The following is a 25,865-nucleotide window of genomic DNA, read 5'->3' as shown; positions in this document are numbered from 1 at the left end:
TTTCAACACCACAAGCAGAGCACGTTAATAAATGTCACAAACCCCGTAAAAATTTACGACAACAAGGCCCTCCACCAAAAAGAAGACGAAAGGGGGGGAGAAGACCACAGGAAACTAAGACCAATACAATAGATTTACCCAAAACTAAGTTTACTTTCTAATGTTTCCACTTCATTAGTGTCAGGGACTGACTTATATCTCCCTCCGACTAATCCCCCGATAGTTTGCTCAAGTGGCGATTTAATGGGTAACCTAGAAAAACTATTTAGATCCTTTATATCGCCTTTGGTAGCAAGGCTGCAAAAAATAGGCCAGCAGCTGGAATACCTAGAACAGGCAATCAATGTAATTAAAGTAGGAGTCCAGATAACCCCGGCACCACCACCAGTTCCTATTAGTATTAGCACTGTTTCTCTCAAAACTGTAACTGATCAATCAGTAACAAAAGCTAAAACCAAACCGATAAAACAATTAACTCCAAAACCCCCAAAATCAATACCCACTGGAAAATCTTTGCAAAAGACAACAAACACCACAAAGGGGACCCAGGCAGGTTCTAAACCTAACCCCCAGGAAAAATCTATAACTAATTCCATAGAAAATCCCTCTGCTAATAATGAACGGGAAGACATACCAAGGCCATCCCATTCAAAGAGATTTAAAGTAGACTTACCCCCAGAAGCAGACCCGCTAGTGGTAGTCCTTACTGGAGTACCGGCTCTGGAGAAAGGCAAAAATGAAAATCACACACAACTAAAAAATAAAGTCATATTTTGGCTCAGGAAGAACTGACCTCTTCCCCCCAATATGAACGGTGAGATTTTACATGCTAGACGCCTTCCCTGGCTTGGCCCAAGCATAAAAAACATCACAGGGGATATAATTATAATAAACTTTAGAGATGCTAGGGCAGTCAGATATATATTAGACTGGTTCCCCCGCGAGGACAGTAATGCTATCACAGCTCGCGATCTGACTTATTTTTACCCCAGAAACTTGATAACTTCCCCTTACAATTTTAGCCTGCCATCTAATCACTATGATGACTACACAACACTAGCACCCCGCCGAGAGGTAGGCTGCTATGGGCCTCAATTAAATTATCGACCTGATCATTTTGTTTCCTTCTTACGATTCCAGGATGTCTGCCCTAGACTTTTACCCTTACCTCCTATTGATAACCACAGACCCCCACTCCACCTCCAAAATAATTACTTTAGGTCCTCAGGTACTCAGTATCCTCCATCATGGGTAAATTTTCAAAGACAGGATTACAATTTACAATATAAACCGTCCATTAGGCCATTCCTGATCCCCACTTATAACCGATTTATTGTCCTGTCAGGAATGGACGACATAGAATGACTGAGAAATATCCCTACTCCCGAGGATAATTCTAATCTGCGCCCTACCGATAACTTGATGGTAGATAATAAAGCACCAATATTGGCGGATTTTGGTGGTAGTACCGTGTCCCCAAGTGTGTGTAAAACAAATGCTTTGGATGCCAGTAGTCTTATTGTAGGGCCTGGGACTTCCCTAAAAGACCCCTCACCGGTGTCGAGGGTCAAACCTTTAAAAACTTATACCTATTCAAACCAGTCACACTCTTTTTCTAATGCCCCATCAATCAGTTCTCACACTCTCTGTATTACATTTTGGAATATAGCAGGATTGCGCTCCAAAACCGACCAACCTAACTGGCTAGATAAAATCAGAAATTATAATATAATATGTTGCCAGGAAACATGGTCGGTATCTGCTATTCACCTACAGGGGTATAGATTGTATAATTCGAGCGCACGTCCTTCTCCCTGTGGTATCCCTGGTGCCTAAAGGTGGCCTATCGATTTATGTATCCAATACCCTTCTATTAAAGGCAATCATGGAAATAGTATCCGAAGAGAACTATCAGATACTTAAGTTTACAACGTTCCAATGGGATTTATATTTTCTAGTAAATTTTTATAATAATTTGCCACTATCAGACTTCCGTATGGTCTGAAAAAGGTTAATCCTCGTCCTGGATGAGCTAAAAAAAAAATGTCCCTCTTCGATCGTAAAATTAATCTGGGGAGGTGATTTTAACATTACTCTATGTAAAGAGTTTAAAAATCCAAGTTGTGGTATTACTGATGAGGGAGGGAGACCACTGACACACTTCGTACATTCTAGCATTGGGAACATTTTAAATGAAGCGTTCTTTTCCCTAGGATTGGGGTTCGCAAATGAATTAGTTGACCCCCCAATTGATTTTTCCATCACTTTTCACGACAGGGGCTGTAAAAGTATAATTGACTTTATCCTGATCTCCAACTCAATGAAGGATGAGTTACTGTCATTTTTAACTGGAGACGACATTAGCAGCGACCATTTCCCTAACAGTGTCACTATGTTAATGCAACAAGTACACAATGTATCTGGTAACCATGGGCTATTAACCCAATAGGCGATTAGCATAGACAAAATAAATGGCTACTCAGTTAAATGGACCAAAGTAGACCCGGATGCCATTACAACCGCGGTCATTACCAAAGCCTATCCTATGCTGAACAGATCCTGACTAGTTTCATAACCATTACAAAGGTAATTAGTAAAGAGCTTCAACGTAAACAAAAACAGACACACCAGAAATTAGGAAGTTGAGGAACCGCTATAACTTGGCCAAAAAAGAATGTATGAAAGAAAGGAAAAAAGCCCTGTGGGAGAGGCTCTTTGAGAGCTGCAACAGAAAGGACAGCAAAACTTTTTGGAATGTGGTTATTTCACCGTTCCTAAATGAGGGGAACACTAGACCCACCATCGAAGTGGTAATCACAGCTTAGGGATGGGTCACCCACTTTTCCAAAATATTTACAGCAGAAGGTGTATATTCGAATGTACGTGGAGTGGATACTATCATCCCCTCCCCACCCTATCCCATCGAACTATCCTTTAGCCACGCTGAAGTAATTAACGCACTGACATCCTCTAAGTCTGGTAAAGCCCCCGGGCCGGACGGCGTACCTCTGGATATATAAAGACATACTCAGGAACTCTGGACGCCAGTGCTGACCCGAGTAATTGAAGCAGCTTTAAAAGGGGGTCTTTTAAAATCCTGGCCAAGCTCTATCCTGCTGCCCATCTTCAAGAAGGGTGACCGAAATAATCCAGCATGCTACAGGCCCATCTCACTCCTGGATTCTCTCGGCAAAGTTGCCGGCCGTCTGGTATTAGACAGGTTGCGGGCCTGGTCTGAGGATAATAACATTATGACAGACCTGCAATACGGGTTCCGGGAGGGATTGGGTACTGTGGAGCAGGCGTTAAATCTCTCGCTACTTATTGGGAAATACACCCAGGCCAAGAAAGGCAATCACCATCTAGTCTATGTCGATCTGACCACAGCCTTTGACTGCGTCTCTCACTCAAAGCTGTGGTCAATTTTAACTGACCTGGGTGTAGACCCCCCAATAATATCTTTTTTACGAGAGTTGTATTCAGAAGCAGTGGCCAGGGTGAGATTCGGGGTAAACAGTGAGCTTACCCCCCCTTTTTCAGTTTCTAAGAGTGTCAGACAAGGGTGTGTCCTGGCCCCCTTCTTATTCAACCTTTATACAAATGGACTCGAGAAAGCCATGTTAGAAGGAAGTCAGGACCTGCCAAAAATCGCCCGTCGTCCCAATCCCGCGTTACTTTATGCGGACGACGCGGTGATCATGGCACGCACCCCAATACAGCTCCAAAAACAGTTAAATTCTCACTGCAATTTTATGACCTCACTGGGGCTAATGGTAAATATCAAAAAAACATTTGTCATGCACACTGGAAAAAAGACTACCAGTCAAAAATCAATATTTATTGACAAAGCAAAACTGGCTTACACTAAATCCTATCCATACTTAGGGATCCTTTTTGATAACATCTCCTCTTGGAAACAGGCCATCCTCAGCAGGCATCTTTTGTTTTTGAGAGCTACTTCCGCCCTTATCGGCTTCTCCCGCAAAATAGGGAAGCCCCCTCCAACTGAACTAATTCAAATATACAACGCAAAGTGTCAAAGTGTAGCTGTATATGGAGCTGGGGTTTGGGGTTATGTATCAGTGGATACCTTACAGAGGGTAGAAAATAAATGTATCTGTTATTTGCTGGCTGTTCCGATATGTTCCCCAATGTTTGCATCTCATACTGAACTGGGCATGGACTACATTGCTGATTACATTTAAAATGCAGCCAATTTTATTGTGGCATCGTGTCTGGACAACGGAGCAATGTTTTCTAACACAGGGGCTACTGACAGATTGTTTAAGCCTTGATAACTGGTCAGACATTCCGTGGCTGTGTTTTGTACATAACTTTTTTAAAGATATTGATCTTTCTATTTATTTCACTGAACCCTCTGTTTTAACTACTATCTCAAGAAAGTCACTTAGGACGCTCTGTTTGTCGCACTTGAGAGAATTACGAACAGCTAAAGAAATGCACAAAGCATCTAGTCGACACATTAAAGCAATCCAAAGTACTCAGGGCATCCAACCATATCTCACTTTTTGTCTGACCAGCTACGAAAAATATTTATTGACTCGATTCAGGTTCAACACATTCTTTCGATTAGTTACATTCCCAAAGAGACAAGATTGGTCAAACTCAATTATTCGATGTCCCTGTGATGGTATCTCGGAACAGATTACTATTCATGTATTACTGTTTTGTAATTTCTATAAAGTACCCCGTAAGCGTTGGCTCATCCCATTGCTACGATCACAGGGTTTGCGCAGATGCCGCCCTGCATTCTTGGCTTTACAATACCTTGATTCAGTATCGAATGCAAAAACCATAGCAATGTACCTTAAAAATTGTTTGAAAATCCGCAGGAATTTTGATCAACCGTAGTTTCTATGTGGTACAGCATCAGACGGCCCAATATAGATTTGTGCACTGTATTCTTGCCTGGAATTGGTAAAAGATATTAATTTATATGTTTGAATTTTAAACTCAAATTTTATTCGCAAAATTTTATCTATGTAAAGACTTTATTCTGGCCATGTAATTCATTGTTTAATAATATTCCTAAAATTATTTTTAATAATTGTGTAAGAAATTGTTTGCTTTTATGATTTTAAACTGTCTTAAAATCGAATAAAGCTTTTACTAAAAAAAAAAAAAAAAAAAAGACAGTACATTACTGGACCTGTGAAGCACTCTGGCAGAATCAAAGCCTGCTGTGCTGGAAGGATTACCACTCTGCTAGACTGCTGCTCTGGAAGGAAGAACTGCTTTTCTGCTTTGTTGTGCTGCCCTGCTGCCTGCTGATTTCTGCTCTGCTGAGGACAAGGACTGGATCCATCTCACTGGAACCCAGAGTGGCTCTAGGGCTTGCTCCCCGCGTTCTGAATTCTCTGTGCCATCAACAACTTCCTCAAACTCTTTGAGTCCTGCCCTGCCAAGTGGGGTCAATCCAGTCCTAGGCCCTTGAAAGCTGGTTGGTGTTGGCCAGAAACATCAAAATTGGCGCAGTGATGACTTTGCACCGATTGAAACCGATGCATTGCCTGCTGATGCTGGAGCCGATCAACAACATCTCTTCAACGGACTGCATGGCTTGACAACGACTCAGCGCCTGCATCGTAAAGGGGTTCATCCACGAAGGCTTCATCGCCTGCGCGGATCAGAACTGACACATTGAGTCATCGACACTTACGCCATCCAAGGTAGTTTTTCAGCGGGACCTGCCTGATTCTTGTAACCAGCCTGCCCTTCATCATGGTCATCCTTAACTTCAGATTTACCTTGGTCCAGCGCAACCTCAAGTAACCCTAAACTGTATTTGACTCTAAGCACTAGATTTTGATTTAATCTTTAAAAATTATTTACACGGTTTCTACTTATTGGATTGTTGTCGTTTTGGTCTTGTTTTACTCCTAAAAATATTATGTATTTGTCTAATCCTATGTTGAGTGTTTGTATGGTGTTTTCATTGTGTTACTGTTTTTGTGTGTTGCACAAATACTTTACACATTGGCTCTTTAGAGAAGCCTGACTGGTTTGTGCCAAGCTACCAGAGGGTGAGCACAGGTTATCTATTAATGTGTATCTAGCTTACCCCGACTGGAGTGGTGGTTCATGCTTGCACAGGCTGCATACCCTGACCACCAGAAACCCTGTGTTAACACTGGTGATCGGGGGTGAGGATAGTACTTGTGTTTGACCAATACCGTATAGTAACTCATTGTTCACTACAACTCAATGCTAAGAAAAATGTGAACCTTTTTCAATTTTCCCTAAATTGACATATTTGTTTTTTCCAAATCTTTTTTCCCAATACAAATTTTTTCCTCTAATGTCTGTGTCCTTATCTGGCAATATAGAATTCGAGCTGGCCAATCTGGAGACCTTGGAGTGGCCCAGCTCAAGGGATCCTGCCAAGAAAGGAGGATGTTCACTAAGGGAAGTGCCATGAAAGAGAGCATAAAAAAGCCCCCAGAGCAAGGTCAGCAGCCCATCAGACCAACACAGAGGATGAGGAGGGGGGATCAGAGTCTGAAGAAGAATTGGAGCAGGAACTGTCTGGAGGTTTTGTCATGCTACCTAAGGTAGGCAGGGGGGGGGGGTAATATCCTCCCAGTACAGGAAGTCTGCAGCAGACAAGGCAGCAGTGTGTCTTCAAGTAACCTGTCCCCAGAGGAGATGGTGGACAGGTGTGAGGAGAGCAAGCTGAATCTAAAGCTTTCAACATTGAAATTTGAGAAAGAGCAGGCCCTTGCTAAGATGGAGAAAGAGCAAGCTATCCACGGAAAAGAGGAGGAAAATCTGTCCGCGTAAAGAGAAAAATCGACCATGAACTCCGCATGAGAGAGCTGTACATAAGAGCCCTACAAGCGGGGTCCAGTGGCAGCGATGGTGGCAGCTATCCTCCAGTGCCCACTGGTGAGTCCAGAGTCAGGATTCCCAAGGGTTTGGTGCCCAATTATGTGGTAGCGGATTTCCTAGATGAATGGTTTGCAGCTTATGAAGTGGCTCTAACAGTGCACAAGGTCCCAGAGCAATTTTGGGTGGTAATTTATAGAGGTATATGCCCACAGTGGGGAAGTACAAACTTCATTCTCTAGAGGTAGAGGACCAGACATGCTACACTGCTTTGAAGGTCATCCTGGTCAGTAAGTTTGGACTGACCCCTGAGGGATATAGGCTCAGGTTCAGGGGCAGCCACAAGATCTCATCACAAACATGGGTGGATCTTGTTGGATTATGCCAGCAAGGCACTGAATTGCTGGGTGAAGGGCAGCAGGGTTGATGATTATTCAGAGCTGTACAACTTAATTTTAAAGGAACGCATGCTTAATATTTGATTTCCAGAGCTGCGCAAACACCTGGTTGATAGCAAGTTAACTGACCCAAGGAAACTTGCTGAGGAGGCGGGCACCTGAGTCCACACCAGAGTGTCCAAGAAGGCACCTGGGGACACTCCCAAAAGGTGGTCAGGATGGGAAATGCAAATCCAGAGTTCTCTAAAGGCCCCCAAAACAACTCACAGGTGAAAGGGTCTGGTTCTCATTCTCTGTCTGCCAACTGAAGAAACACTACCCGGACAAACGTCAGCAGACTAAGACTCCCTAGTTCTGTGAGTGCTTTGAGTATGGACACTACAAAGGGGATCCCAAGTGTCCAAAAAGAGCACCACCTTCCACTGGAGGAAATACTCTAGGGGTGGCTAGTGTATTGCAGGGAGAAGAATTTGTCCCAGGTAATGGGGGAGAGTTCAGTAGGGTTACCCTAGTGTCCATAGTTGATAGTGAGGTGTTTCCCAAGATGCATGTGCCCTCAAATTCTGCAAAGTATAAGCAATGGGTCACCATCAATGGGCATGTTGTTGGAGAGATACAAGTGCCAGCCTGACTATGGTAAGAATTCAGCTGGTGTCCCTGGAGCATGTCAATACTCATGCAATTCACTGGGTTGTGGTGGTTGACAACAGAGAGGGTCACTACCCTATGGCCCTTGAATCATTTGAGAGGGGGAAGGTTCAGGACTTCTGAAGGTTGCTGTGAGCCCTGCCATGCCTGTGGACAGTTTGTTTGGTAATGACCTTGAGCAACCTAACTGGAAGGAAGTGGAGCTCAAGACTCATGTGCAGATGGCGGAGTTACATGACTGGATCTGTGCTATAACACGGTCCATGGCTACCCACGATTGGAGTAAAAAAAGGCTGAAGCCTAGAATAATAGCCCATCAAGCTGCTAGGAAGAGGAAAGGTAGAGTGTGGGGGACACCATCCCCTGACTGTACTCCCAGTGAGATGGATGTGGAACCAGCGGTGACTGCCCTGGAACCAGTGAGGAGGGCATTGCTTCCTTTTGTGACCTGCCTACACTTGCTGGATGGCATGTTGAAGGTGGACCCACCAAGGAGGAGTTCTGTAGGGAACAAAGTGAGTGCCCAATCTTTGAGGACATTAGACAACATGCGGAAGCCCAAGCAGCAGGGGATGCCTCTGGCAGTTATCATATTTACTGGAAGGACAACCTCCCTTCCAGTGAGCCTAAGGCTCCTGTACATGGGACAACAAGGGCTCTGTGGTCCCCTGATGCTACAGGGCCTTCCTCCTGGAGCTGGCTCACGAAAATGCCCTGGCAGGAAACTTGGGCCAAGATCAGACCTTTGCACGTCTTGCCCCCCCTTTTATTAGCCTAGGGCCAAGAATTCCTCAGATGCATTCTGTAGAAGTCGTGGGATCTGCCAGGCCAGTGGGAAGACCAAGCAGAGATTGAAAGCCCTCCCTAATCATTGCCTGTCTTTGGTACGCCCTTTGAGCAGGTGGGCATAGCCATTGTTAGGCCCATGGATCCCCAGACTACATCAAGCAACAGGTTTATCCTGGTTTGGGTGGATCACGCCACTAGGTACTCAGAGGCAATCCCTCCGAGACCATGACTGCACCTGCAGTGGTGAAGGCCCTGATGGGGATTTTTACCTGTGTGGGCTTCTCCAAGAATGTTGTATCTAATAGGGGCACAAATCTCGTGTCTGCTTACATGCAACCAATGTGGAAGTAGTATGGGGTCACCTACAAGTTCTCCACTCCTTACCATCTACAAACAAACTTGTTGAGGGATTCAACAAGACCCTGAAGGGTATGATTAGAGGCCTACCTTAGGCAATAGGGAATAAGTGGGACATCCTTTTTGCCATGTTGGTTGTTTGCCTACAGGGAGGCACCACAGAAGGCAGTAGTCCTCAGCCCCTTTGAGCTTCTGTATGATTTGGGGGTCCCTACTTGGCACAGGTAGGTACTTGGGTCAAATAGAGACCCTTGCCTCCAGTCACGGTGAGGGGGTACACTCCTAAAATAACCCCTGCTCACCCCCTTGGTAGCTTGGCACGAGCAGACAGGCTTATTTCAGAGGCAGTGTGTAAAGCATTTGTGAACACATACAGTAATCAAGCGACAATACTACTACAGATGAACACCACACCAGTTGTATATTAAAAATAAGTATTCTTTATATAGATTTAACACAAGACCACAAATGACAAAAATCCACAATACTGTACTTCAAATGGTAGTATTAGCTTATTTCTCGTTAGATCTTAAAATGCGACACTTTGAGTCAATGTACCTTACGATGCGTAACGCTTCTACAACGAAAGTGTTGCAGATATGGAGTGGGGCAGCAAAGATCCGGTGAAAAGAAATAAAGATGGCGTTTCCTTTGTGATGCGGCATGCTCCTCTGATGTTGTGAGAGGTCTCGGCTTGATGCGTCAGCTGCGGCGGCGACACCCTTGTTCCGTGATGCGACGACAGCGACTTTGGAGGCGACACTCTTCTCTTGACGATGTGAGACGCTTCTACTCATTGCGACAACTGCAGCGGCGACACCCTTGTTCCGTGATGCCATGACAGCGGATTTTACAGCAGCATGCTTCTCCGTGGATGCGAGGCGATTCTTGTAATGCGGTGCAATGCAACAGCTAAAGCGGTGTCATCTCTGTGATGCGACAACAGACAAGGAAGACACAACCTATCAGAGGCAGGCTTGGATAGTAAGACAAGAAAATACCTACTTTCTAAAAGTGGTATTTTCTAACACTGAATGTTAAAACCAACTTCACCAAAAGATACATTTTATCATTCTGAGTTCAGGCATACTAAACTCAAATTTCTACGTAGTTCCCTGAGTCAGTTATATCTAACTGCCCATTCTGACCTATGGGGAATAGGTAGCCTTGCAATAGTGAAAAACGAAAATGGCTGTAATTCACTATTAGAACATGCCACACACCTCAGGGCTTGTCCTACCTTATACTTACAATGCACCCTGCCCTTGGACCTACCATAGGGGCGTCTGATATGAAGAAAAATGAAGGTTTAGGGACTGGCTAATGGGTGCACTTGCCCAGTCAACATGGCAGTACCAGACTGCCCACAGGCTCTGCAATGGCAGACCTGAGACACATGTTTACAGGCTGCTTCTGTGGGTGGCACAACCAGTGCTGCAAGCCCACTAGCAGAATTTGGTTTATCAGCCCTGGGAACACTCAGTGCACTGTACTAGGGTTTGACAAGTAAACCAAACCCACCAATCATGGAGTCACTAATCCATATATCAATTTACAATAGGGAGAACATATGCACTTTAGCACTGATCAGCAGTGGTAAAGTGCCCAGAGTCATAAAACAGCCAACAACAGGTCAGAAAAAATAGAAGAGGAAGGCAAAAAGGTAAGGGATGACCCTGCAACAAGGGCCAAGTCCAACAGGCACCCTATCAGAGGACTTCTGAGTTTGGTCAAGGGAGGTTGGGAGTAAGCTCCCAGGAAGATTTCCCAGGAAATAGTGAGCTACATGCTGGCCTTCAGGAGCCAATTGGCTAAGCTGTGGAAGCAAGCTTGAGACAACGTACAAGCCAACCAGGCTAGGATGAGAGAATGGAATGACCACAATTCTGCCACTCTGGAATTGCAGTCTGGGTAAAAAGTGTGGGTTATGGAACCTATGGAACCCAGGGCTGTTGAACTGGCCCTATGAGGAGTTTGAGAGGAAGGGTAAGGCCACCTACCTCCTGGACCTCAGGACCCCAAGGCAACCACACAAGGTGCTCCATATCAATTGCCTCAAACCCCACATTGAAAGATCGTAGCTCACCATGCTGTTGGTGATAGATGGTGAAGAGGAGGAGGAGAGTGAACCTCTCCCTGACTTCTTAGACTTCAATAAGAAAGATGGGTCTGTGGAGGGAGTAAGCCTTTCTCCAGTCTAACTCCTGAACAGCAGAGAGACTGTAACCAACGGTTGGGACAGTACTTCTTTCTGTTCTCCCTTATACATAGGACTACCCACCTGTGTGCTCATGATGAGGACAGATGGAAAAACCACACTGTTGAGAATAAATCTTAAAGGTTCTTGGATAAGGTGAGGGTAAGCATTAAGAGTGAAGTCTGAAATACTTGAATTTGGGGTAATAAAACCCTCCAGTAGCCCCTGGTCCAGTCCTGTGGTTCAGGTATCAAGAGCTGCCCTACTGGGCATCACACCGGAACTGGGGTTCTGTGTGGATTATAGAGGGCTAAACTTAGTGACAAAAACTGTTGCTCATCCCATCCCCCTGGCTGATTGACAGGTTAGGTGCTGCCGAGTACTTAAGTACCTTTGATCCTACATCAGGGTACTGGCAAATCGTCCTAGCAGAAGGTGCAAAGGAGAGGTTAGCCTACTGCACTCCAGGGGACCACTTCCAATTCTGGGTGATGCCCGTTGGACTAAAAAATGTCCCTGCCACCTTCCAGAAGTTGGTGAAGCAGGTCCTTGCTGGTATGCCTTCTCAGCTGCCTACCTTTATGGCTTATCTGTCTCCAGTAGCAGCTGGAAGGACCACCTTTTTCACCTCCGGGAAGTGCTTCAGGCTCTGCAACACACAAGCCTGACTATCAAGGTTAGTAAGTGCCAGATAGGGAAGGGATCTGTGGTGTATCCCAGACAGCTGGTAGGCAGGTGTAAGGTGCAGCCTCTCCATGCCAAGATAGAGGCCTGGATGAACCTCAAATTACAGAATGAGGCCATAGCATTCTTAGGCCTGACTGGGTACTACAGGGGGTAGTTTGTCAAGGGATATGGCACCATTGTTACCCCCTTGACAGAGCTGAATTCTATGAAACAGCCCTGAATTGTGAGTTTGACAGTGGCATGCCACAACGCATTTCACTCCCTGAAGCAGGCCATGTGCACAGCCTCTGTGCTCAGGGACCCTAAATTCTCCCAAGAGTTTATTATTCAAAAGATGTCTCAGAACATGTCATAGCAGCAGTTTTATTTTAGCTAAATGAAGAGGGCCTAGGTCAACCTGAAGGTTCATCTCCAGGAGGTTACTCTCCAGGGAACAGAGGTGTAGTGCTATAGAAAGAGAAGCATTTACTGTGATTTGGGCACTGAAGAAGTTGAGGCCATACATATACTTTCTTTTGATTGAGAGACGTACATGCAGAGTGTTGTTTATTCTGAGAAGAGTAGAGCCTAATCCTATATGTAGCCATGCAGTAAAAACAATAATACAAAAAAAGGCAATCATTGAATGGTAAGATATATGCAAGAAGGGGAATAAGGGGAATCAGAAGACTTTCTCATAAAGTCTCAAAAATGTTGTACAACTTTAAAAATCGAAGAAACTACTGATATCAACTCATTAATAGAGAAGACGACTTGTGTTTAGACACTTGGGTACACTGAGAACTGAAACTCTGATCACTTGTAACGCCACATTATGAGGTGGTGCAAAATTACAATTTGTTTGGAGAGATGTGACTGTTTTTATCAGGTGCAACAATTATAGTGGAGCTTTTTAGCTCATGGATATTTTGCTGACAATTGCAATATTCCACAAAAGGGGATTTAAAATTGCTGCTGCACGTGGACAATTATAAAGGTATATTTAACTAAGTATATTCACCTATTGATGACTTTCCATACAAGTATGGGCAAAGACAAACGTTCTCAATTTGCCAATGTAGTCAGATTGTGGCTATTGGCTTTTTTTTAGAAACATCTTTTATTACTGAGTTACAAAAACATCTGTATACGACCAATTATGACTTGATCAGCTTATATGTCCCCTTCAATCACAACCAATATAGACATTACCTCAGCGTATTCCCTAGATCACTGTTCCGGGATTGTGATTTCGTCTCCGGGTCCCATTCGGCATTGCTATGAGGCTAGTTCAAATTCCCCCTCTGTAAGTGATCCATTTTTCCCAGATCAAGCCCCACTTCTTTGGGCTGCCTCTACCACTATATATCGCCCTTTCTGTGATCATACATGCATCCAAGTCTTTCCCCCACTCCCCAGGCAGTGGTACGCCTTGAATTCCCCAGTATCTAGCTATGTTACGTTTAGCTATTGTCATTCTCAGTGTCGCTCATGTTTGATCTTTTTGGCTAAAGTCCATTCCCTCACAGATGTTCAGGAGTTTTGACTCTAGTTCTATTCCCCCATGAAGACTCCTTCCATTACATTTACCACCTCCTTCCAATAGTTCCTTTTTACTGGGCAGCCCTTACTACGTGGTAGAATGTTCCTTCATATCCACAAGCTCCATGACAGTATTTCGTGATTCTTCTACCCATTTTTGCCAGTGTAGTTCTGGGTAGGTATCTTCTATGTAGGATTTTTATTTAATGAGCAATAGTTTAGTTGATATGGGCAACTCCTGGGGAGAGCCCAAAGCATCTTGCCAGTCATCATCATCCAATTCATCTAAATCTTGGTGCCAGAGGTCTCAGAGTTTTCTTAGTGGGTCAGAGGAATTGTATTTAAGCTTTTTGTAGGTTAGGAAGATTGCCTTCTTGTCCATACATTCTGTGAGAAGCCTGTACTCTAATGGTGAGGCTTCCGGGAGACTACTGCCCGGAGGAATTGCTGTATGTCTAACTTAGAGATATCTGAAAGTTTCGGTTGGGGTTAGGTCGAACTTTGCCTGGAGTTCCGCAAAGCAGAGATGTTTTACTGCAGGGGCAAAGTGGGCTCTGGACCAGGGCCCAGCCTTTCAGGGGGCCCCCTGACAGAGTCAGCTTTGTTCTCCAGAGTTTTGCCCTAATGACCTTGAATATTGCTTAAACAGATCGTTTTAAATACTGTTTTACTTTAACTTATTTGAATGTACCTGATGTGTGATAGTCTAGTACAGCCATTTTGCAGAGAAATGTTGAGTTTGTTTCATGCAATATACATAAAAAAAGTTTCTTTTAGATCAAAACAAGGCCTAACATATAAGGAATGGGAGGGCATCACAGAGATTATTTGCAGTAATATTGGTGAGCTGCCGCTGTGTTACAATATTGAAAACACACATAACTGTCCCTGAATATTAGATGTAAACACATTTAGGGCCTTATTTATGAGAAGTGATGCATCGCTGTGTGAAAACAGGGATGCATCACTTCTTAGTGCATCCTCCTTGCGACATGATGGCTGTGTCATATTTACTGTATGATCTACAATTTTGAATGGACCTGAAGCACACCCTTCATTGTACACTGTACACTGAATTCCTTTGCATCATTTTCTCAATGTTGGCGTGCATACACTCTGTGCAATTAAATGCGTGAAATAATGGAAATTTGAACCTTTGAAGTGACGGACAAGGATTGTAAAACTTTGAAAATAAAATGGGTAAACTTTTGCTACACTACTGATTACTTGTTTACTTGATTCACAAATGTGTACCCGGCTGTGCAACTCTTCTGTGATTCGGAAAATCGTGTATCACTACTCTTTGATATATTTACTGTATGAAGCATCATGTTGCAAGGAGTTACAGATACGTCAGTATTTCTGACGTATCCGTAGGTGCAAAAGTGATACATTGCTGGGGTGTGTCTGAAAATAGACGCAACTCCAGCAATGTGTCCTTTCACATGGGGCAAACCCCATGTGAAAGGGCCTGTATCAGTCTTACGTAAGATGTTGACGCAGTGGCGTCCTAGAAGGGGGGCACTGATTTCTCATAGATTTTAATATGCCACTACTACAAGGCTTTTTGGGGGTCAACACCCACCCTGCATACATTATAACTGGGGCAGGTATAAGGTGGTGCAGGGGTTTACAAAGTGACGCATCTGCCTAGATGCGCCACTTTGTAAATAGGGCGCAACATGGCACATTTTATACGCTGCTGTGCGTCACAAAAAGTGACGCACCGGCGGCATAAAAGTGAAGCAAGGCTTCATAAATAAGGCCCTTAGAATTTGAAGGGGTGTTTCTTTGCACTGTCAGGGCCCTAACGAAATGAAATAGTGTATTTAATAGAGCATGCAGCTACACAGACTAGAGGGTCCTGGCTCATGACAGCGGGAGGAAAATGTGCATAAAAGACCCATCAGTTATTAAAAAGCCAGGTTTTTATTATTTCCTGATAGAGAGTAGGTTTGTGGTTAGTCTCAGAGACTCAGGGAGGCTATTCCACAATTTTGCACCTAGAAAGCCGAGGGATCTGCCTCCAGTGCGGGCACAGCATAGTTTTGGCATGATGACCACGTTGGCATTGGAAGATCTTAGAGCCTAGATGTTGTGTAGCGATTAATGGGCTTATTTAGGTAGCCAACTCCTAAGCCATGGAAAGCTTTAAAGAAGATGGTCATCGCTTTAAAGTCGATCCGTTCTTTTATGCGGAGCTAGTGTACAGACCTAGGAATAGGGGTCATACTAGATTTTGGTTTAGGTCTCCAGATGGCTCTGGCTGCAGCATTTTCTACCACTTGTAGGCTCTGAATAAGGGATTAGGGAAGACTGAAGTACAAGCTGTTGACATAGTCAAGCTTTGATGTCACCAGAGACTGCACCAAGGTCTTTCTGCTCTCAAGCGGTAAAAGAGGCAGGATTTTTTTTTAGCATCCGGAGTATGCCACAGCAAGCGCTAGTTAGATTTTGGATTTGAAAGCGCATGGAGAGTATCTTGTCTATGACAATTCCTACGTTTTCGACTTTCTCCTTTTCGGCCGGCGGGGGCAGCCAATCTTAAGGCCACCAAGAGCTCCAGTCAGGTATTTCTGGATTACCAAAGAAAATAACTTCAGTTTTTTCAGGATTGTACTTCAGCTGATTGATCTTAAGCCAGTTAAAAACCTTTGTGAGGCAAGACCTAATCATTGCCCCATCAAAATCGGTTCCTTTTTCACACGTAAAAATCAGCTGAGTGTTATCAGCATAGGAAATAGCTTTAGCGCCCTCTTCCTCTAGCAGAAATGCAAGGGGGGATAGATATATATTAAAAAGGGTAGATCTGAGAATGGAGCCCTGAGGGACACATACATTCATGGCCGGAACTGGGGATGAGAAAGAGGGGAGCCAGATATCCTGAGATCTATTTGCCAAGAAGGATGACATCCATGTTAAGGCAGTCCCCCCATGGCCGATGTTAGCAAGTCTCTCTAGAAGCCTCACATGTGGGACTGTATCGAAGGCCGCCGACAGATTGAGCAGTATAAGAACAGCCTTGCCTCCCTGGTCCAGCTTACCCCTGAGAAAGTCAGTCACTTCCAGCAGAGCGGACTCCGTACTGTAGTTATCCCTAAATCTTTGATTGGGACTCATGAAGGAGCTTTCCATCTTGAATTTGGATATTCACTGGACATGGGTCGGTAGGAGATCCAGACATAATGCTTTGGAGAATGGTCAGTGACTCTTCAAGCTAAAACTCAGGGAAAGCTAGTAAAGATGGAGGATCCAAGAGGTGAAATATGATATTAGAACCAAGGTATAAGGTCAGTTCTTCCTCTGAGATGTTATTGAAAGCTTGTTGGATCATGGAGATCTTTTTGTGGAACAATTGAGCTATTTGCTTAGACCATTATTCCATGCATGTCCCTTCCTTTGTGCTGGCTTTTGGAGCAGTAAAGGATTTTACTATGATAAAGATTTCCTTACTCTTATTTTGGGCATTCTCTATCTTGGTTTGAAAGAAGTTTTTCTTGGTTGCCTTCACAAGAATGTAATGAGCTTTTAAGTTGTCTTTATACACCTTCCTGTCAGGTGGATAGGATTCACGTCATTTCAGTTCCATTTTTCTACAATTTCTTTTGCTAGATCTGAGCAGAATTGTTAAACAATGGCGCAGGTGTGGCTGAACTCTTTGAGGAGTGGGAAACAACCGGTACCACGGCATCACTGTTGGTTCGGAGACATGAATCTATTGAGAAGGTGTCCGAGTCAGCGCAGCCAGACAGCTCCGGTGAGGAACGACCGAGGGCATCTGCTAACATCGGGATGGATATTTTTTGCAATGTCCTGTAATTAGGGACCCTCTGCCCTGTGTTAGCTCTAGGGGCTGTGGCAGAGTTAGGAATGATGAATTTTAATAGTAGGTGGTCAGACCAGATAATGGGAAGAGGTAGGCTTACTGATATGTCAAAGTTGTGAAAGATTTGGTCCAGGGTATGGGCCTTCTCATGGGTGGCCGAAAAATTATATTGAAAGATGTTGCAGGCCTGCAGAGTCTCCAACAAGGAAATTGTTTGAGGGTCTTTTCCATTGTCCATATGTGCATTGAAATCTCCCAGAATAAGGCAGTTGTTGTATTTTAAGGCCAGGGAGGTGGTGGCTGTATTACGCATAGTAATAACATTTCCAATTGCACTGGGAGGTCTGTAAATCAGAAAACCAGCTATGCTATGATTGGGGGATAAGGTACAGCGGACGCCTAAGGACTCTGCTCCCTCGATGTTTTCCATCAGGATGGGAGAGCAGTCTAGTTTTGATTGTAAATTATGGTGATATCGCCCCCCTTCCCACTCGGTCGGTCCCTCTTAAGGATTTTATAACCTGTAGGGATGGCTGAGGTGATAGTAGGGTTGGAGGCTTCAGACAGCCAGGTCTCAGTGAGAAATAAAAAATCAGGATGTTCATCTAAAAGTAGGCCAAACATGAGTGGTTCATGCTTTTCCATAGAGCGGCAATTTAGAAAGGGGGACCTTTATGTCCTCGGTTTTCTTATTGTTTTTACACTTATTATTGAGTGGGAGGATCTTGGGTGTGAGATTCCTTGGTTGGAGGAGAGGCACTTATTGCATCGTAAGTCTACCTCCAACTCTGATCAGCCGCTGCACACTGACATAATGTTAGCTGCCTAAGACTAAGCAGTTTAACCTATTGTAATATAGTGGAAGAAACTCACCGGAGGGGAACTGGGCAGAATGGCTGGCGCTGGACGCCTCCGGGACTCCTCCTGGTGCAGAAGGGCTTGCCTTTGGCACGCCATTGGCATGCCCGCTGCGCAAGTCTGTTTGCATCAGGATTATATAGGCTAATGATTATGATGCAAACTGGATCGCTAACGCAGCTGAGGAAGTGGAAACTGCGTGGGCGGAAGTGAGGAGCCCGATAGTAGCCCCAGCCCTCCGCATAATCGGCGTATAAGCCGCAGCTGACTAGGACTGGGGAAATAGCGAGATGCGATTTGAAGCAGCTAAGGAGGTATAGGCAAGCAGAATCAAGTAATGTGCAAGTGTGCATAGGTAGGAGAAATTGTTAAAAAGCTCAGAGTAATTCAGCCACACATATACAATTTAAAAGGTATTTAAAACCTAGTAGCAGGGCAGGAAACAGTAAATCCTACCGCTGTCAGCTGCGCACGTCCATTTACCTGGGGAATATATAGGCTAGTGCCTATGATGCAAACTGGATCGCTAACACAGCTGATGAAGCAGAAATTGCATGGGAAACATGTGCTCAAATAAATTCAAAGCTGTTCTGAAGAGGGGCCCTTAAAATATGTTTGGCCCAAGGCCATAAAAATCCTTATGATGGCCCTGCCGCAAAGGGCCCACCTCCCCCCTTTTCCAGAGGTCTCCCACTGTCAAGATACTAATAAGGTCCCACTTATTAAATCCCTTGCTTGTGTGAAGCCCTCCTAGTATCTCACTATCCCAGAGTGGAGTATTTTTTTCGCCTTATGCCAGAGAGTGATCATGTGTGCTGTAGGTCCGGTCAGCTTCTTCCCTCTCGGTTTCGTATATAAGGCTCACAAGTTTCCTCCCTCTTCCAACAAATATGTGTCCATCCTGTAGGCTAGTTTGTCCTGGGATCAGTGTACCAATTAGTTAACCACCTCCAACTGTGCCGCCCAGTAGTATCTTTCAATCTGTGGCAGTGCTATGCCACCATCATACCATCTACGTATTAACTTCAGTGTTTCTATTCTCTGGCGCTTCCCATCCCATAATAGGTCTCGCACCTTGCTCTCCACCGCCTGAAAAAATGTAGGTGGAATTACAAATGTGGTGTTTTGTAGGGCATACAAAAAGTGAGGTAGAGCCATCATTTTGTATAGCTCTGAACATCCCAACAGTGATATCAGCAGTTTCTTCCATTGCTGAGCGCCGCTACGGAGACGCGTCAACGGGGCCTGTATATTCTGTACAAAGAATTGTTCAGGATCATCTGTCACATATATTCTGAGATATCAGAAGCCCTCTGTCTCCACTGTCACCTCGCAACCATTTGGCAGGCTTCAGGGTGTGGCTCACCTAATACATAAATTATGGATTTCGACCAATTCATCGAGCACCCTGATTGCTCTACCAGGTTTGTAAGGATTATCATGATTCTAGAAATTGAGTGGTGTGGGGAGGTGAGATATAACAAGACCTTGTCAGCGTATAGTGATATTCGGTCTTCCCTCTGTCCTAACCAAAGAAGCCCTCTGATCTGATGGTCGCCCCTGATCCACACAGCCAACAGTTCCAGCACCAATGCAAATAAGAGTGGCAACAGGGGGCACCCCTGATGAGTCCCTTTCCTCAACTGGAGGGTGTCGGAGGACCTCCCGTTCACTACCACCTGCGCCCTGGGCCCGGTATATAATAGCCTAACCCATGCCCGGAATTTGGGGCCGAACCCCATTATCGCCTGGACTGCAAACATGTACGGCCATTCCACAGTATCAAATCCCATACGTGCATCTAGGGACATTATTACCCCATCTTATCTAATAGTATCTTTCCTACCTATAACCGAGTGTGGGCGGTGTATATTATGTGCTGTGTTTCTTCCAGGCATGAATCCCGATTGGTCCGGGTGTATCGGGTGAGATACCTGATGTACAAGCCTGGCTGCCAAGAGTTTACCCAATATCTTAATTTCTGCATTAAGGAGTGAGAATGTGTGGTATGCAGAGCATTGATCAGCTGGTTTACTGGGTTTGTGAATCACAACTACAGAACTCAGGCATTGATCCCTATGTTACTCCCCAACCCTTACACTCTCTGCGTACATTTGGGAGGCCACTGCTTTATATAGTTTGATCGGAAGGCCATTCGGCCCCATCCCCTTTCCGGACTGGAGGCTGTGAATTGCAGAGGCTACTTCCTCAGCTGTAATATCACTCTCCATACTTGCTGCATCTTCGGGGGTCAACACCAGTAGGGGTAGATCCGCCAAGATGGCGTTTCAGACCTCTGCTGTGGCTGAGGGGCTTTCAGAGTATACAATTGTAAAATGCTGTGCGAATAGCTCCTCTATCTCTTAGTGGCTCTGGCTGTTGTAGTGATTGTACTCACCCATCTATTAGCTTTTTCACACCTCTCTAGCCAGGCCAGCAGCTTCCCAGCTTTGTTGCTGTGCTTATAAGTGCGATCTCTAGTCGCCGACTGTTTGGCTCTTGCCGCCTCCGAGGTAATTTCCCTGTATTCCTGTCTTTTGAGCTGCAAGGTACTAAGCAGCTCTTCTGTGTGGCATTCTGGCAGTTGCATTTCTAGCTTGGAAATATCACACTCTAACTCCTCCAACGCCGTTCTCCTATCCCTTTTATATCCTACCATAAGTGAGAGACCCTCCCCTTTTATAAATGTCTTGTAAGCCACCCATAATACCTGTGCTGAGTCTACCAAGTTTTTGTTTTAGTCGACATAGGTTTTTGTGGTCCGGACTAGTCCTCATAACTGAGGGACCTTGAGACCCCTTGGCGGCAGCACTATGCTTCTTTGGGTACCCCGAGTCTCAGCTTGGTAACTAGTGCATATCGGGGAGTGGTCAGACAGTCCCCGTGCCAGCTGGTGTACTTCCCTAAAACAAGGAACTCTACCTGTGTGTGAGAACAAGAAATCTATGCATGAGTGGCTATTATGTGCCAGTGAGAATTAAGTGAATTGCTGTTTTGATGAATTTTGAGTGCTTCAGACATCAGCTAAACCCATTGCTGCCAAGAAATCTGACAGTGTGGAGGAATGGTGGGGTTGAGACCATGCGAGAAATCTATCTTGGTGGTTATTTGGTGTCAAATTAAAGTCACTTCCAATCAGGAGCTCACCTTCAGGCAGCCTCAGGAGGAATGGGCACATGTCAGGGTTGGCGATGTTGTGCAGTGTCGGTGGTATGTATACTGAGACTATGTTAATAGTTTTCCCTTCCCAGTTGTCTGTCAACGCCGCAAATCTACCCCAATCGTCCACCCATGTCAGTTAAAAAATAAGTGGGAATTGCTTCCTCGCCAGCACCCCAAATCACCTCGACCCGGAAGTGAATCACGAATGTACTGCCAACTTGTATCCCCACCTGTCAAGAGCCTTGCAGGTATTACCCACTAGATGTGTTTCTTGCAATAGGGTTGCATTGGGCAAGCTTCTCTTAATGACTTGGAGTACCATCCCCCTTTTTACCTTGTCCCCCCAACCCATTGTCATCCATGATAGCATCTGCAGTTGGGGAATATTAGTCATATCAGCCATTCTTTACCCTTGGGTGTCTCCTGTGTCTTACTGCTTTGAGTTTGAACATTTTGGGGGCCTTTACCACAATTTACAGCCCACCCTTTAAACATCCTGCTTGAACTAAATATTTACATGTCTCTGCCCCAAGACCATGGTTGTCTGTTCTGGTTGCCATGTTGAATACTTACTAAATTTAACTAAAATAGAAACGTATCCCTGCCTCCTGCAACCTGAGCATTGAACTACCCGCTTCCCCAACTATGCTGAGCACCTGTTGTTGCTCCCCAATCTTGACTCTGGAGCCAGTGTCACAGCATTCCTCCCCTCTGCTACCTACCCCCCTCCCTACAGCTTTAGTTGCTAAGTTGAGTATATTCTTTTATCCAAGCTCCTCTCCAGGCAGTGCAGATCCCTCTGTGTAGCAGACCGTTTCTCCACCTCACAGTTCAGACATTTCTCTGACCCCAGTGTCCGATTTCACCAATTTAGTGGTACCACTGTGTTTTTTTCTTCCTTTACATTACTATGGGTCACGTCGTTATACTCTAGACCATCCTTAAGGATTCAAAGGTGCACCAGATACTCCGGTGGTCTGGTCCCCCCTGCTGTCTGTTCCTTTCCTGCTGGAGTCTTCTTGAGTTTTCTTCAGGTGTTTATCTCTTTTTGCTTTAGAACTGAGGATCACCAACTAATTGCCATCCGTCTATCCATTTCCATGCTTCCTCTGGATTGGTGAAAAACCAAACTTTCCCTTCCGCCTACACTCTGAGTCTGGGGGGGAAGAGCATTGCATATTTAATCTTCTTTCTCACTCGGAACCTTTTTGACCTCGAGAAAGCTGTGTCTCTGTTTTTGTAGTTTGATTGTGAAGTCTGGGAAGAACGAGATTTCATTGTTTTTATATTGCACGGGAGGCGCACTGCGTGTGGTTTGGAGTATTGCGTCGTGGTCTCAAAATAAAAAATTTGGGCTAATAGCTGTCTTGGTGATGCTCCGTGTCTTGGCCCCCCTGATTCTCGATGAGCCCTCTCTACTGAGAAGTATTTAGATAGGCTTCGCGGTTGGAGAAATTTCAGAATAAGATATTCCACTAACAGGTCTGTCACCAGCTCCTCTGCTCGTTTGGGGACCCCGGTAATTCTCACATTGTTCTGTCTAGATCTCCCTTCATAATCCTCAAGTTTTGCCTCCAGATCTTTGCTTGTCTCATATAGTTCCCTTACTTGTCTTTTAAGAGTTGGGGTGTTGTTTTGCAGATCTGCTGTTTTCTCTTCCATGTCCGTCATTCTTGTGCCCATTTTCCTTAAGACAGCCCTGACATCGGAGACTTCTGTGTTTACTGACTCTATTCTGGATTCCAGTGAGGCTTGTACTCTGTTTAATGCAGTCATTATGTTTCGTACCGTTAGGTCTTCTTTTGTCGCAGGCTCCTGTGTACATGCCTGTTCTTCCTCACAGGGAGTGCCATCGATATCTGGTTGTCTTGTCCACGCATATTTGTCGAGCTTGAATTGATTTGAACCTAGCAGACATTTCCCCTCCCCTGCCATGGTATGTGGCTGCTGACCTAGCCTGGTGGTTGAGGTTTCAGCCCACAAAGGTTTGTCTGCCGCCTGTCCATAGGTATGGGGACTCTGTGCAGCCTGTCGGATGTCCCTCACTGGAGTCTGTTCTCGGACCACATTCTCCCCGGCTATTATCAGAGCTGCACTGAAGCGTGGAATGCTTGTAAAATACACCCTTATTGTCAACTCTCCCTCCTTTCTGTGTGGTTCCAGCAGTCTCTCCTGGTGTGTCGGCTCCCCACCTTCCAACGAGATTCTTGGCAAGGTCTTCTTCCTACGCTCTTTGCACTGGCCTGCCTTGTCCTTGTCTCCTAATACTTGTTTTAAGACTCTCTTGGAGGTGGGGGACCACTGAAGGTCCAGGTCTATTTAAATGAGTAGGCGGTCTGTCTGCCTTTAGATCCTATTGCTTCTGTTGGACTCTAAAGTCTCTTCTGTTTCTGCTGTCCCTACGCCTCAGCCACTCCACTCCTAATGCGTGTCGCGCTCAATGGTGTTCGCCCTTGTCGATCCGCTCACCTTTGAGGCCCGGTACCTTCTCCCCGTCTGAGGGTATGAGCAACTGATATTTCTCCTCTTAAGGGGGCTGTCCTGGGGAGTTTTCACCAACCTCTAGGCTCTGCTTCGCAGACGGGTGCCACCCACTCTCGGCACCTTTCTTGCAGCTGTTGCTGCCTCAGCAGGATCATTTCACCCAGTGACGTTGGCCACACTGACCCCTGCCTCGCATGTTCTGGTCTTACCAGCAGCCCCTTACTTCTGCCGGCTCTCTGGGTTTTAAGTCACCACTGCTCTGGGGCCTCACAGCTCTCCCTTGTATACCTCTCCCAGGGCACTGGCGTTGACTACCTTGCTCCCTCGATGCTATTTGGGCTTGTGGAGGTGACTACTTTAGTCACCGGCTTCCGGTGTCCTATAGGCCGTGTCTCTGGCCTCGTTCTTCCGACTTCCAAGGGGCTGCAGACTTCGCTTGACTTCTCCAGATTGTTGTCCCGCTTGGATGCTATGGGTGTTGTGTTTACCATGGATACTGTGATGGATATTTAGCGAAGGGGTTTAGGGGTCTCGGGAGTTCCTTTAGGTGTCAGCCATCTTACATCACTGCTGGCCACACCCCCAAGGCCATACATTTTTGGCACTCACCTTCCTGATTCAGACACAAGTCCCTCATTTTGCTTATGCAAGTGAGGGGTGAGAATCAAAAACTGCTGAGGTGGTCCGTTTCCCTATAGGGTATGTTCTTCAGGATAGAACACAGACCAGGGGTAAACCACACCAATGCTGATGGTCTATCTAGGTTCTTCCTCCTTAGTGATGAGAACTCCCTAGAGGTTGGGTAGAGCTCCCCACTTTCAGCTCGGGGGACATATATTAGACATGTCATCCTTAGGGTGGCCTTCCCCCACAAGTTTTCCCTACTTGTGTCCTCTTTTTGTTGGCCATACGATTCTGAGCATTTTACCATTGCTTACCAGTGCTAATGTGCATGCGCTTCTCCCCTAAACATGGTAACATTGGTGTATATACAATTGGCATATTTAGTTTACTTGTAAGTCTTTTGTAAAGTGGTATACCATATATCCAGTGTCTGTAACCTTAATGCTACTAGTGGGCTTGCAGCACTGTTTGTGCCACCCATTCAAGTAGCCTTTCAAACCTGTCTTGGGCCTGCCATTGCAGGGTCTATGTGTGCAGTTTACAGCCACTTCGACTTGGCATTTCAAACCACTTGTAAAGCCTTAAACTTACCTTTTATTGCACATAAGTCACCCTTGAGGTAGGCCCTAGGCGGGGTGCTGTGCAAGTAAAATGTAGGACAAATACATGTAAGTTTTACATGTCCTGGTAGTGACAAAAAGCTACATTCTTTGTTTAACTACTGTTAGACCTACTCCTCTCATAGGTCAGCATTTAGAATTCCTTAAAATATCTTTAAGCTGTAATTCCTGATCAAAAAGGAGTATCATTTTCATGTTTTCTATCTTTGGAGTGGTAATGATTAATCCTCTTAGTCAAGTTGGATTTAACATTTACTATTTTAGAAGTGCCACTTTTAAAAAGTGGACATTTCTCTGCTCTGTGTGCCATGCATTCTGTCTCCAATACACGTCTGGGGAGGGTGAAATCTACACTTTGTACATTCCCTCTAAACAGCCAAACAACATAACACGTGAGTATGACAGATAACTTGTCTCCATTGATAGCTATTACTGGGCAGGGAGAGAGAGGGGGAGCTGACACACCTGAATAGGCAGGGTCCTGTTTCCCACACAAAGGGCTGATTACCCCTTACTAATAGTCTGTTGCCAGGGTGGGGAAGAGAGGGGGCATGCATTGAAGTCACCCCCACTTGAAAGGCACACCTGGGTATAAGTACTCAGGCTCTGACCCTACCAAGACAATACACCACTGTACATGTGAAGAACTCTGGCAGGGGTAAAAACTGCTGTGCTACAAGAATTGCCACTCTGCTTGACTGCTCTGCAAGAACTGCTTTACTGCTTTGGTTTTCTGTCCTGCCTCCTGCTGATCTGTGCTCTACTGAGGCCAAGGCACCAATATCAATTTGAGACTTAATGCTACTTGTGACACTGAAAATGTAATTTACATTATCAAATGCCCATGT

Source organism: Lissotriton vulgaris, chromosome 3_1 (genome assembly GCF_964263255.1).
Source record: "Lissotriton vulgaris chromosome 3_1, aLisVul1.2, whole genome shotgun sequence".
Classification (NCBI taxonomy): Eukaryota; Metazoa; Chordata; class Amphibia; order Caudata; family Salamandridae; genus Lissotriton; species Lissotriton vulgaris.
The sequence above is the reverse complement of the archived record's forward strand: the minus strand, read 5'-3'. Positions refer to the sequence as shown.